General features: G+C 43.9%; 1 long non-coding RNA gene and 1 other non-coding gene across 2 annotated transcripts in view; both read right to left on the bottom strand.

Annotated features, from left to right (window-relative positions):
• Positions 1-12,005, bottom strand: part of LOC140478559 (uncharacterized) — a 728,439-nt gene that overhangs the window by 288,956 nt on the left and 427,478 nt on the right. The window lies entirely within an intron of this gene.
• Positions 4,293-4,374, bottom strand: trnas-gcu (transfer RNA serine (anticodon GCU)). The gene has a single exon. It is a non-coding gene; the product is annotated as a tRNA-Ser (tRNA).

Raw genomic sequence — 12,005 nt, 5'->3', positions numbered from 1 at the left:
AGGTCTACCAGGAATATGTTTAATGCCTTACATCAGTCAATACCCTAGCCCTTGAAAGAAGTGAAAAATGCGTTCCTCCTCTCTGCACAGTCGGACAGTTCATCCTTCATTTTCCTCTGATTCCACTTCCCAAAGAGTTTCAAAATACTGTTAAAACTGAGTCTCAGCTATTTCTTTTCTGTGCTTTTCATACACAGAAGCTGCAGCGATTGAGTGGGTTGGTTTCTGAAAATGAAACATACCTATGAACAATGCGTGCTGCTATTTCAGGATTGTCTTCTCTGACAGCGCTGGGACATGACTGATGTTCTCTATGATGTGGAAGTGCCAGTGTTTGAGTTGGGTAGACAAAGCTAAAAATTACACAACATCAGGGCATAGTCCAGCAGGTTTATCTGGAAGCCCTAGCTTCCAGAGAGCCGCTCCTTCATCAGGTGTGGTTTTTCTGCAGAAATTTGTTGTATGTGTCAACCTGCGCGATCTTTTGGAAGATCATCTGGAATTTAACCGATCGTTCGTGGTATCGATGGTACCCATGACTTGGAGGTATTGGTGTTGGATTGGGGTGGACAAATCTGAAAATCATGCAAATCCAGATTAGAGTCCAACAGTTGTCAATCACCTGATGAAGAAGTTGTTGCTTCCAAATATGCCTGTTCGATGCAACCTGGTGCTGTGTGATTTTTAACTATGATTGTTATTAGTAATGTTGAACTGATCGAAGACAGCGAAAGAATTTTCGTTCGTAGAGATGAAAATTCCAAATATTATCCACCTCAGTGTAACAAAAGCAATTAGCTTGGATGTGCTGTGAATTTCCACAATGCACTTGCGCCAAATAAATTTTGAACCTACAAACATCTGATCCGTAGCCAGGTTTACGAATGGTTGTAACATTAGCCAGATGCATAGCTGAGATTTTACACTCTGCAGAGCTGTGTTGTTAACGAGGACATGAGCAATAACAGTAACAGTCCCAAGGTGAACAAAAAACAAAGATAATCACTTCAAATTGTCCTCAAATAAAACAACCATTCACAATCTGATCAGCCAATCAATGAGGTCGCTGCTGATCGAGGAAATAACAACTTATTGTGCTGTGTTTCCACAATAATTCGAGGTAAACTGCAGCCTAATCACAACATCGCATTTCCCATGATTTTCAGCTTTAGATTACGTCAATGACCTGTCCGTTTTTGCAGGAAACTAAATAAAATGAAATGAGTGAAAAAGTCCTGTTGGTGATGTAATCCAGTGTAGAGTCGGCCAGAAAAGAAAAGTCAAAGACCTGAAACATCACTCGCATTTCTCTCTGTATTAATGCGTGTTCCTTAGTTGAATATTTGCAGGACTTGTCTTCAATATCTAAAGATTTTTTTCCCGCGACAGATTCTTCATAAATCAATTAACATCTGAGGTGTTGAAACTTCTTTTACTTCAGATTAAATTAGTTGAATATCGTTTCCCCCAGCCTAATGTCCCAATACTCCCTCCTCCTCCATGAAAATACAAGCTGATCTAGATGAGGTTGCAGCTCCCAACCTGAACTTCCATTGCTCCTTGCTGCTCCATGTCAATAGAAACTGCTGCAAGTGAGACTGAAGCTCACACTCTGATGTCCCAATGCTCCCTGCTGCTCCATGCCATGAAAGGATGCTCCAGATGAGGGTGGAGCTCTCAGGCTGATTTCGCAAAGCTCCCTGGTTCATGTCAACAGGCGCTGCTCCAAATGAGGTTGGATCTTGCAATCTGATGTCCCAATGCTCCCTGCCACTCCATGTTAATAAAAGCTGCTCCAAGTGTGGTTGGACCTCCAAGTCTGATGTCACAATGCTCCCTGGTCCATGTCAACAGACGCTGCACCAGATGAGGTGCAAGCTCCCAACGCTGGCAGCTCTCACACCTCTCTACTATCATAGAAATACTGCCCACTGACCATTTCCACCACTGGAACCATTGGTGGAATATCCGCACCATGAGAACCTAATCTTATTTTTCGTCCCCACCGAATCATTATTTCCAAAGTACTTTCTTTCCTAAACCTTATTTAGCATGTGCATATTGCAGTCAATGCAAAGTAAGATAATGGTGTTAACTGACGTATGTTGAATAAAAATTACATCTTATTTTTCATGTTGAGTTACTGCTCCTTGAAAAGGACAATGTTTGTAATGAAATCACAGTTTTATTCCGTGTGAGCGAACGTGGTTTGTATTATTTAAATTGAACTTGTTCACCGTGTAAAATGATGAAATAGATCTCAATTTCAAAACAAAATTGGGGTTGTTGTCATCCATCTTGAAATGTGGTCATAGAGTCATAGAGATGTACAACATTGAAACAAACCCTTCAGTCTAACCTGTCCACCCCGACCAGATATTCCAACCCAATCCAGTCCCACCCGCCAGCACCCGGCCCATATCCCTCCATACCCATCCTCTTCATATTCCCATCAAATGCCCCTTAAATGTTGCATTTGTGCCAGCCTCCACCACATCCTCTGGCACCCCACTCCATACACGTACCACACTCTGTGTGAAAACGTTGTCTCTTTTATATCTTTCCCCTCTCAAACTAAACCTATGCCCTCTAGGTCTGGACTCCCCGATCCCAGTGAAAAGACTTTGTCCATTTATCGTATCCATGCCCCTCATTATTTCGTAAACATCTATAAGGTCAGCCCTCAGCCTCCAATGCTCCAGAGGAAACAGCTCCAGCCTGTTCAGCCTCTCCCTAACGTTCAAATCCTCCAATCCTGGCAACATCCTTGTAAGTCCTTTCTGAACCCTTTCAAGTTTTACAACATCTTTCCAATAGGCAGGAGACCAGAATTGCACACAATATTCCAACAGTGGCCTAACCAATGTCCTGGACAGCCGCAGCATGACCTCCCAACTCCTGTACTCAATACTTTGAACAATAAAGGAAAGCATACCAAACGCCTTCTTCACTATCCTATCTACCTGCGACTCCAGTTTCAAGGAGCTATGGACCTGCACTCCAAGGTCTCTTTCTTCAGCAACACTCCCAAACCCTTATCATTATATGTATAAGTCCTGCTAAGATTTGCTTTCCCAAAATGCAGCACCTCGCATTTATCCGAATTAAACTCCATCTGCCACTTCTTAACCCATTGGCCCATCTTGTCCTGATCCTGTTTTAATCTGAGGTAATCCTCTTCGTTATCCACTACACCTCCAATTCTGATGTCATCTCTCAACTTACTAACTGTACCTCTTATGCTGATATCCAAATCATTTATGTAAATGACAAAATGTAGAGGACCCAGCACCGATCCTTGTGGCACTCCACTGGTCAGAGGCCTCCAGTCTGAAAACAACCCTCCACTGCCACCCTCAGTCGTCTCCCTTTCAGCCAGTTCTGTTTCAAAATGGTTGGTTGTCCCTTTATTCCATGAGATCTAACCTTCCTAATCAGTTCTCCATGAAGTCCATATAGATCACATCTACTGCTCTGCCCTTATCAATCTTCTTTGTTACTTCTTCAAAAAACTCAATCAAGTTTGTGAGACATGATTTCCTACGAAAGGCATGTCGGGTAATAGAACGAAATGTCTGTTAATGACATGCGTTCAAAGACACTTTAAATCATTTCTCATGTTTATGCTGCATTAATCTGAGGTTATTGATCCACAGTTTACGTTCACTTCCAGCAGTTAACATGCTAACTTCTCCAGTTGTTCATAGTTCAATGTGATGCATCCAGTGTGTGCATAACGAGAGGGAGATTGCTTCCCACATCTTGTGTTTATCGTTGTCTTATGTCCAGCCTTCATCAATGGCGGGAGCAAGGGGGAAAGGGCGAGACCAACGTGTCAGTCTGTCCATGCCAATGCACGGTACCCACATTGGCAATTCTCTACTGTGCATTCACAGCCAGTTTTTTGTGTCTCTACAACCACCCCTGCACCTTTTGAAATATCTCTATTATTTTTTGCTGTTTCCCTGCGCTCTTCCCACCATTGATGAATCACTTCTATCCAACCTGCTCCAGATTTCATATGACAAAACACTCACTGAGAAGCATTGCATGAAACATGCACTTCGCATCTCTCGTTATTTGGTTTTCCTGGATCTCTTTCATACGGTAAAAGTTCACAGCTGCTTGACTTGGCAAAGAAAACCACGTTGGTTTTCATTATCCCATTTCAATCTAAATTTCAATGCAGTTTAGGCAACAGGCGCAAGTTATTGTTTGAGGATTTATATTATCATCAATGCATATAAACTGGCCACTGGAGTTCTATTTCCAATAGGACAGCTGTGATAATCCAACGAGAGCGAGGCTCGAACCCACGCGTGCAGAGCACAATGGATCAGCAGTCCATCGCCTTAACCTCTCGGCCACCTCGTTGCACATGCAATCCAGCAGCTAGCCTAATCTCCCAGAATATCACAACCTCATCTTCTCTGGGGAATTTCCCATTCACAGCCTCCAACCTCATTGTCCATGAACCCCGCATGGCTCGATTCGACCTGCTTCCTATGACCTGCTGTCTCAGCCTGCGCCTATCCGACCCAAATCATCTCTTCCTACCTCAACACCTTCCTGACTCCCCAGTCCAGGAAAGACTCACCTACGTTTGTGACACCACTTCATCTCCTTAAAGACTTTTATTTCCCTGGTCCACAACGCGTCATCTTCACCTTGGAGGTCCAGTCCCTCTGCACATCCATCTGCCATGACGAAAGTCTCCAAACCCTCTGTTTTTTCATCTCACCCCATCCTAACTAGTACCCTTCCACCGACACCCTCATACACCTGGCTAAACTGGCCCTCACCCTCAACAAATTTTCAGTCCAATCTTCCCACTTCCTCCAAACCAAAGGGGTAGCCATGGGCACCCGCATGTGACCGAGCTATGCCGGCCTGTTTGTCAGATATGTAGAATTGTCCGTCTTTCACAGTTACACTGGCACGTCTCCCCACTTGTTCCTCCGCTACATTGATGAATTCATTGGCCCCACTTCCTGCTCCCACGAGGAGGTTGAACAGTTCACCAACGTTACCAACACCTTTCACCCCGACGTCAAATTCACCTGGATCTCCTTGGCAACTTCCTTCCACTTCTTGGACCTGTCCATCACCGTCTCCAGCGAATGACTAATGACAGACATATACTACAAGCCCAACGATTCCCACAGCTACCAATACTACACCTCCTCTCACGTCACCTCGTGTAAAAACACCATCAATATTCCCAATTCATCCGCCTCCACCACATCTGTTCCCAGGGTGACCAACTCCACTTCAGAAAGTCCCAGTTGGTCTCCTTCCCACGTGGTTGACCTTGCCCTCCAGTGCATCTCCTCCACCTCAATCACCAACGCCCTTACATCCCACCCCTCCCGCAACAAGGACAGAACCGCATGGTCCTCAACTTTCACCCCACCAAACTCAGCATAAAACACATCAGACTCCACCACTTCTGTAATCTCCATACAGACCCCACTATCTGGTATACATTTCCCTCCATACCGTTATCAGCATTCCGAAAAGACCATTCCCTCCACGAGCCCCTTGTCAGGTCTACAACTCCCTATAAACCCACACCCCACGACTGGCATCTTTCCCTGCCACCGCAGGAAGGGTAAAAGCAGCGCCCACATCACTCCACTCATCTCCGTCTAAGGTCCCAAGGTATCCTTCCACTTCCGTTAGAAATTCACCTGTACAACTTTCAATGTCATCTACTGCATCTGTTGAACCCAGTGTGGTCTCCTCTACATCAGGGAGACAGGGCACTTTCTTGCAGATCATTTCAGAGAACATCTTTGGGACGCCGCACCCACCAACTTCACCATCCCGTGAGTGAACACTTCAACTCACCCTCCTACTCCGTCAAAGACTTGCAGATCCTGGGCCTCCTTCAGCGCCAAACCATAACCACCCAATACCTGGAGGAAGAACGCCATATGTTCCGCCTTGGGACTCTGTCACCTCACGGGATAAGTGTGGATTTGAACAGTTTCCTCATTCCCCTTGCCACAAGTCCCAAGCCTCAAACTTGGCACCGCCCTCTGGACCCATTCCATCACTGCTTCTTCTGGACTGTCATCTTCTCCCTCACCTTCATCCAACTAACGCTTTCCCAACTATCTCCGCCCAAACCTGCACCCCTACCATTTATCCCTCAGTCCCGACTCATAAGCCTTATTCATGTTGAAGGGCTATACCAGAAAAGTGGATTTTCCTGCTCCTCGGATGCTGACTGACCTGCAGTGCTTTTACATCATCACACTCCCGACTCTGATCTCCAGCATCTGTAGTCCTAACTTTCTCCTAGGAATAATGAATGACCTCGGAGTGAAGATGCCCCTGATTGCAGTGATCACAGTGTGAATGAGCTTTGCGTTTAATTTGGGTGAGGGTAGCCTGGATCTGAGACGAGCGCTTAACACACAGACAACGGGAATGGTATCAGATACCGAAGTTACGACGGGCTGAAGTGAAGTGAAAAATTCTGTCAGAAGGTGGATCAGTACAAATGCATCATATCATTCAGACTATAAAAGACACGCAGTAGGAGGAAATCAACTTCAGTTCAGGCACAATAATAGGTAAAGTGGAAAGAAGGCAATACAACACAATGAGATGGAATGGAATTGTTTATGAGAAAGGATTAAATATTTAAGCTGTTTTACATACAGACTGTCGTCACATTGGAAAAAGGAACTTACAGCATTGTAAAGGCGATATTTGCCTGTGACATCACAATTCCAAGAGACACTGACATATTATTTTCTGCATCAGCGTGGCAAAGTTAAAGCATGATCGGCCCATCAATCACAATTTAATACTTCAAAGCTCTCCTCTGCGCTGTACATCCTGTTTGCTGCTCCTGTAGTCAGATCCCAATCGCTTCACAGTGTATCTTTTTCTGATTCCTGCCTCACGTAAACACTTGAAACTGATCAAATCCCCAGTTTCCACTTTATCCCATATTTTGTAACTCCCTAGCAGACACAGGCACGAGTGACCAATTGGCCTTTTCGAGCGCTCTCACTCTGTATGATCTGAATGATAACGTGCACTGTATCTGATCCGCAGGAAACACTGCAGAAATTGTCCCATCCCAGTGGACTGAGCTGCCTCCATTGATAGATCTGTCTCCATTGGTAGAGTATCATACAGTAACAGCGAACATCTTTTGATGTCATCCTCGAAGGTACTTCCGACAAAAAAGCTGAAGACGGCTGGAAACTGCTGTCGTCAGTGCGATATTCAGAGACCCAGCGGGAGCCTAGTGGCCCATAAACCAGAAATCAATGGATAAAAATATTCTTCTTTTTAGAGGAATCCCATTCAGACCATCAAGTTAACACTTCCTGGGGAGAAAATAGAGGTGGGAGAGCGGACAGTCTCAACTGGTTCCAGCATTTACAATCTTGGTCCGTTTGACAACAAAAGCAGAAACCTGGAACTGTTTATCTTGCTTCTGAAAAACAGGTGAGTAAATTTTGAAGAGCATAGATATTTCTTCCTGGTGTCCATGAAATGATCTAGAGCAGAGTACGGTTCCCTGAGTATGGTCTGACTTCTGTGTTATGGACTGTGATATTCCGCTCACATGACCTTAACACATACAAAGTAATGACTCAGTGACCAGATCTGCTGAATCGGATTCCGTGAAGAACAGAAGCCGATGGAATGAAAAGAGCAATAAGAATGGGAATGTAACAAATTATTTTCCAGACTCGAGGCGAGTGCATAGTGCTGTTTCCAGGGGTCAATATCTGTGCAAGCAGCGTTGGGTGTGATTGTACTGCATCTTTTGTATAATGGTGCAAAAACATGGAACTTTTGTGTAGAGGGGATAACTTCAAAATCCCCAAAGAGGCAAAACACACAAATGAGGTAAACAACAAAGTAACCACACCATTTGGTGTTACATCATGGGGTAAATCTCCCCGCTCAAATTTCGTTCAAAATCGCTCATTGTCTAATTCCTAAGACTGATATTCGAACAGTGAATGGCCAATGTCAATAAAAACTGCTCTGATCTCACAACTTCAGCATTCCATACCCACCTCCTTATGCACGTCTGGCAATAGTAATTGATCCCTCACTGTGTTACTTCAGCACACGGAGAGAAGAACTAACTATAAGAACAACAGTCAATTATGTGACTGGGATTTGGCCCGATTCTGTTGCAACCAATGCATTCAGCTGTAATTGAAAATGCTTCCACCTTTCCTGTGTCGGTATAAGTTTGCACAGCTTAGTGGTGAGTTTGATGCATTGAATTGGACCCAGCATCCTTTCTCAGGTTGAAATATACAGGGATATAAAGACATGATGAAAGACACGGGCAGTGTTTACTGGACGATAAAGACGTTAGGAATGACACGGCCATGATGCCATGTCGTTAGAAACGATGGAAATGAGGTGTAAAGGGAGATAAAGCCACTAGAAACGAAAAGAGGGGGTTTAATGGGATGGAGGCATAGATAAGGAATAATGCGGGAGAAATCAGGAAAGACTGAGTTGTGTCCAAAAAGAAGTTATCTAGCTGATGTGAAGTTGTTAAGAGTAAATACGAGGGAAATTTCCTTGTTTATGTGAGTGAAAACTAGAGGTTAGAACTTCAAACCCATCGGAGCACGATAAAGAATTTTGGAGTAGGCATTTTTTATTCTGAGAGTTATTGAATTTGGAGATGAATTTTCAGAAATAGAATCATTTTAGGAGCTGATTCAAGAATATTTGAAAAGCGAGTGCAGGCAGACAGGAGTGAATTAGATTGGATTAGATTAGATTAGATTACATTAGATTAGATTAGATTAGATTAAATTAGATTACTTACAGTTTGGAAACAGGCCCAGCAGACTCACAAGTCCACACCGATCCGCCGAAGTGCAATCCACCCAGACCCATTCCACTACATTTACCCCTGCCCCTAACACTACGGGCAATTTAACACAGCCAATTCACCTAATCTGCACACGTTTGGACTGTGGAAGGAAACCGGAGCACCCAGAGGAAACCCACGCAGACATGGGGAGAATTAAACAGCGACAGTCATTCTCGGCTGCCTGGATGGGGATGCAAAATTGAAGCGTTCCTGAATACGTTAACATTCATGGGAAAGAAATTGCATGACACCTGCAACAGAAATGTTAAGTACAAGAAGAGCTAGTGGAGTTGGAAGGTGCAGCAACTCATTCAAAATGAAAGATTATATACAGTGAATGCACTGAGCTGTTTGGTTTCGCTCTGCATTGAATGGAAGTCTGTTAGCTCAGTCCGCTGACTAACTGGTTTATGAGAAAAGTGAGATCAACAGCGTGGGACTAATTCTCTCACTGTCTCAGGTTTCCACAAGGATCATCATCTCGCCCACTCACCTGTTCTGTAATACTGTGGTGCCTCCAGTGCGCAAGATTTGGCCTGTCGATGTAAAACATCATTATCATTGCCATCTGTTGTCTTGAACATTTGGTCATAATCAACCGAAATGGGAGTGAGTCCATTGAATACTCTTTTATCTCTGCTTCAAAAATCCTGCGTCAAGACTCAACCTTATTCCAGATGGACACTTTGTTCCTCCCTACAGCAAAACTACTTGCCCAGATCCTTTACCAGGTTTACTGACAACTGTCAAACTCCACAAAGAGATAAATCTAATACTTTCGATTGGTTGAATGAGCTGTGCAGCTTGCTGGAAATTGAATGATTATGAAGCGATTTATACAGACTTTCCCAGGATGTAATCCGGTGCAGGGTCAGCGATTTGAGGAAGGTCATCAAGCTAAAACTTCACCTCTGTTTCTCTATCCACCGATGGATATTCACCTGGGGAATATTTGCAGATTTTCTGTTCATAATTGGCATGTTTAACAAAGGCAAAACATTTCCCCATGTCAGAAACTGGAGTTTTCAAATAAATGCGACATTACTCAACATTGTTTTCAACTGCGCTTCAGTCTGATGCTTCAATAATCCCTGGTCAATGTCAGTAACAACATCTTAAGATAAGCATTGAACTTACAGCCTTGGCATGTTATGCACTTTTAAGTATTCAGCGCTGACCAACTGAGTGACGAGAGCCGCAGACAGCGAACCTGTCACGTGACCTACACGTACCTTGGGAATATTCACTCAATTTCTCTACTTTTGCTGTGATTATTAGATTCCCTACAGTATGGAAACAGACCTTTCGGACCCAAAGGTCCACACCAACCCTCCGAAAAGTAACCCAACCAGAACCATTTCCGCTCTGACAAATGCACTATGGGCAATTTAGAATGACCAACTCATCTGACCTGCACAATCTTTGGACTGTGGGAGGAAACTCGAACACCCGCAGAAAACCCACGCAGACACTGGAAGAACGTGCAAACTCTACACAGACAGTCCACCGAGGCTGGAATCGAACTTTGGACCCTGTTGAAGCAGCAGACTAACCACTGAACCACAACACTGTGGGATCTTTGGTGGTGATGTGCTGCCCCACTGGTACCTCAGTCACTCACCCTGCATAATTTCTCTGGACCGTCTGGTTCTGAAATTAAAGCTAATGCAGTCAAGGTGAAACTGACATGAGGTCATTGATTATTGAAGCACCAGGTTCTCGTAAAGGACACAAAAGGGACACAAAAAATTTGAAAAAATAGACGACATTGAAAAATGGGATTCCGTTGGGTCCTGCATTGTTAACAGGCAATGTTACCTTGACGCTGTCGAAGGGCTTTTCCTTCAAACAGCGTCAATCGGCACAGAATTCGAATCAATGAAACTTCACCAACTTCCTTCTGAAAGTTCATACAGGTAACATGAAACATTTTGCATTCATTAATAATCTTCAGCATTCCTACATCCAAGAACACGTTGCACAGTTTGCATGAATATTGAAGATGTAAGAATGTTATGCAATAATAAAAATTCAATTACAGTTTAAATTGTAAAGTAGGTAGAATGCACAGAAAGTCTGAGCATGACAAAAATTCATGTGACCAGAACTGCAGCCCAGCAGAATGGAAACCTGTCCCTGAATCCCAATATCCACACGTTTGCTTGCTCCGTGTACCCAGTTGGAAACCTGTGTGAAGGAGCTTGCAGTCTGGTAGAGCACCTGAGAGAATCCTTCACTGTCTAATCTAAAGCAACAATAGGAGCTGTCTGTTCTGGCTGTGAGAGCGGTGGTGTAAAGGGGAGGACATTTATATTCCATAGTGTCGATTCACATTGCCCTCATCGTGTTAATTTTGAAAACCTACTGTAAGAAACAGCACAGAAAGAGAGGAACAGGAGGAGGCTTGTCTAAACACGTGTCCTACACACCGTTTAATATCATCATGGCTGAACACACACGTCAATGTCTTTCCCCAGCTCATCCCACAACAACCTGTCACAAAAGGGGATAAAGTCATTTAAGCATACGAACATTTCTGTGCAACTTTGGGAGGGAAATGTGTTTAGAGACAGTTGGTTTCTGCACGAAACTTGCAGGTTTTGCGGGTGAGCATCTGATTCTGGTCTGATCATGATTCCGTAAAAACTCACAACCAAGAAGGTAAGGAATTTCCTCTGGTCAGTAGCAGGTTCGAGAACTTCCGACGACAGGAATTGGCGATGAATCAGCACAACAATCAATGATTTAGTTGAAAACTGAACTAAACTCCAATTCTGGTGAGGTTCAAACTGACAAACTTTGAATAGCTAAGTTACCAAATTTGTAGGAATCTAACACACGTTTCATTGCGCCACAGAGCTGCAATTGCTACAATTTTACTGCACCCAAAGTTGCGGTTGTCGTGGAGAAAATGTCAACAATCACCAGGAGATGCATGGAGGTTTTCAAGGAGTAGATCTTTTATTTGCAAACAAAAACCATAACATTCAGAAAACGAATTCTTGAATCCTCCCGAACCTCAGGTTCAATGGCATAGAGTCATATAGTCATTGAGAAATGCAGCATGGACACAGAACTTGCTGTCCAACTTGGCCATGCCGACCAGATATCCCAACCCAATCTAGTCCCA

Source organism: Chiloscyllium punctatum, chromosome 6 (assembly GCF_047496795.1).
Source record: "Chiloscyllium punctatum isolate Juve2018m chromosome 6, sChiPun1.3, whole genome shotgun sequence".
Lineage (NCBI taxonomy): Eukaryota > Metazoa > Chordata > Chondrichthyes > Orectolobiformes > Hemiscylliidae > Chiloscyllium > Chiloscyllium punctatum.
This window is presented reverse-complemented; position numbering and strand designations above follow the sequence as displayed.